Source organism: Pyxicephalus adspersus, chromosome 2 (assembly GCF_032062135.1).
Source record: "Pyxicephalus adspersus chromosome 2, UCB_Pads_2.0, whole genome shotgun sequence".
Taxonomy (NCBI): domain Eukaryota; kingdom Metazoa; phylum Chordata; class Amphibia; order Anura; family Pyxicephalidae; genus Pyxicephalus; species Pyxicephalus adspersus.
In genome coordinates this window covers 21707878-21710232 of record NC_092859.1, presented here as the reverse complement: position 1 = coordinate 21710232, position 2355 = coordinate 21707878, and positions in this window count along the sequence as shown.

Below are 2355 nucleotides of genomic sequence, written 5' to 3'. Positions count from 1 at the left end.
GGGAGATTGGGGTACAATAGAAGGACATAGGGGTGATTGGGGTACAATAGAAGGACAGAGGGGAGATTGGGGTACAATTGAAGGGAGATTGGGGGACAATAAAAGGACAGAGGGGAGATTGGCGTACAATAGAAGGATAAATGGGAGATTGGGGTACAAAAGAAGGACATGGGGGTGATTGGGGTAGAATAGAAGAATAGATGGGTGATTGGGGTACAATAGATGGTGGATTTACCCAATAGAGGCACATAGAGTAATTGGGGTACAATAGATGGACAGAAGGGTTATTGGGGTAAAACAGAAGGACAGAGGGGTTTTTGGGGAACAATAGATGGAAGATTCATCCTACAGAAGCACAAAGGGTATATGGGGTTTAATAGAAGGACAGAGAAGTGATTGGGGTACAATAGAAGGACAGAGGGGTTATTGTGGTACAATAGAAGGACAGAGGAAAGGTTGGGGTACATTAAAAGGACAGAGGGGGGATTGGGGTAAATTAGAAGGACAGAGGGGAGATTGGGGTACAATGAAAGGACAGAGGGGAAATTGGGGTACAATAGAAGGACGGAGGGGTTATTGGGGTACAACAGATGGAGGAATTGTCCTATACAGGCACAGAGAGTTATTGGGTACAATAGAAGGACAGAGGAGTGATTGGGGTACAATAGAAGGACAGAGTGGTGTTTGGTGTACAATAGAAGGACAGAGGGGTTTGGGGTACAATAGAGGTAGGATTTATCATATAGAGGCACAGAGGTGAATCCGGGTACAATAGAAGGACAGAGGGTTGATTAGAGTACAGTAGAAGGACAGAGGGGTTATTGGGGTACAATAGAAGGACGGAGGGGTTATTGGGGTACAATAGAAGGACAGAGGGTTGATTAGAGTACAATAGAAGGACGGAGGGGTTATTGGGGTACAACAGAGGTAGGATTTATCATATAGAGGCATATAGAGGCATAGAGGTGAATCGGGGTACAATAGAAGGACAGAGGGTTGATTAGAGTCCAATAGAAGGACAGGGGGGTGTTCAGGGTACAATAGAAGGACAGAAGGGTTATTGGGGTACAATAGAAGGACAGAGGGGTTATTGGGGTACAATAGAAGGACAGAGGGGTTATTGGGGTACAATAGAAGGACAGAGGGTTTATTAGAGTACAATAGAAGGACGGAGGGGTTATTGGGGTACAACAGAGGGAGGATTTATCCTATAGAGGCACAGAGGGGAATCGGGGTAAATGGGTGAGGTAGCTGCACCTGCACCGGGCTCTTGGGGTTAGTGGCGTGCAGGCTGAATGGGCCTGTTATTGGAAGATTTCATTACAATAACAGTTGTTAAAGATTTTTACAGCTTCAGTGTTGGGCCGTTTGCTGCGCCAGATATCAACAAACATCAGTAAACGGAGAGTCTCAACAAAGAGCGTTATTCAGCAGAAAGTTGGATCGATTCCCCAGTTGTGAAAAGCTCTGCGGTGGGGGGAGGGGGTCACAATCGTTTAGAGATTTTATAGGGAAAATTCTCTATTTACTAGATGAGAGAATGTTTGAAAATGAAGCATCCAGCTAACAATTCCCCGGGGAGAGGGATGAGTCAGGATCCGCTGAGAGCTCGCTGAAATAAAACACATGCTAATAAGTGCTAGAGGTCCTTATTAAAGGGGAGCCCTGCTCACCAGGGCCTGAAGGAAGAATTGTTTGCTCACAACAGCCAATCCAATTCTTTGTTATTCTCTCCAACAAGAGCTGGTAAAGAATACCAGCCTGGAATTAAACAATTTAAAGAAGAACTCCACCTCCCCTGAAAACCATAATGAGAAAATCTCACTCTTTGATAAATAGATCCAAATACGGCTACCAACTTGAACCACTTTGAAAATCCTGCTGAACTAATTTACTTATTGCCTGGAGTAGCCCCATATTATTCTTTATTTCTGTGCCATAGCCAGGAGAATCCATAGCAGGCGGTTGTCACCCTGCGGGTTGTCCCATATTGGCAGTGACCTTGTTTTCTGTTGGTGACGGAGTGTGCCCAGCTGCATCCTTGTGATAATAACACCAGTTACAGGCGGAGTTGGCTCTCACCTGGTACACAGGGACCCTTTCACTATTGTCTGTCTGTGCCCGGCCCGTCACTTCCTCCATGATGTCACCACTAAAGATCTCGCTGTGACACCACAAGGACACGTTATACTCGCTGCTCCTGTCACAGGGGAACTCACTGCTTTTATCTGATTATCATTCACTCAAATTGTAAATAAAAAATCAGGATTATTTTATGTGAAAAAAGGTGATTCTGATGGGGCACTGACTGCACCCATTATCCCAACTCACTCCAAACTTTAAAGCAAAGTTTAA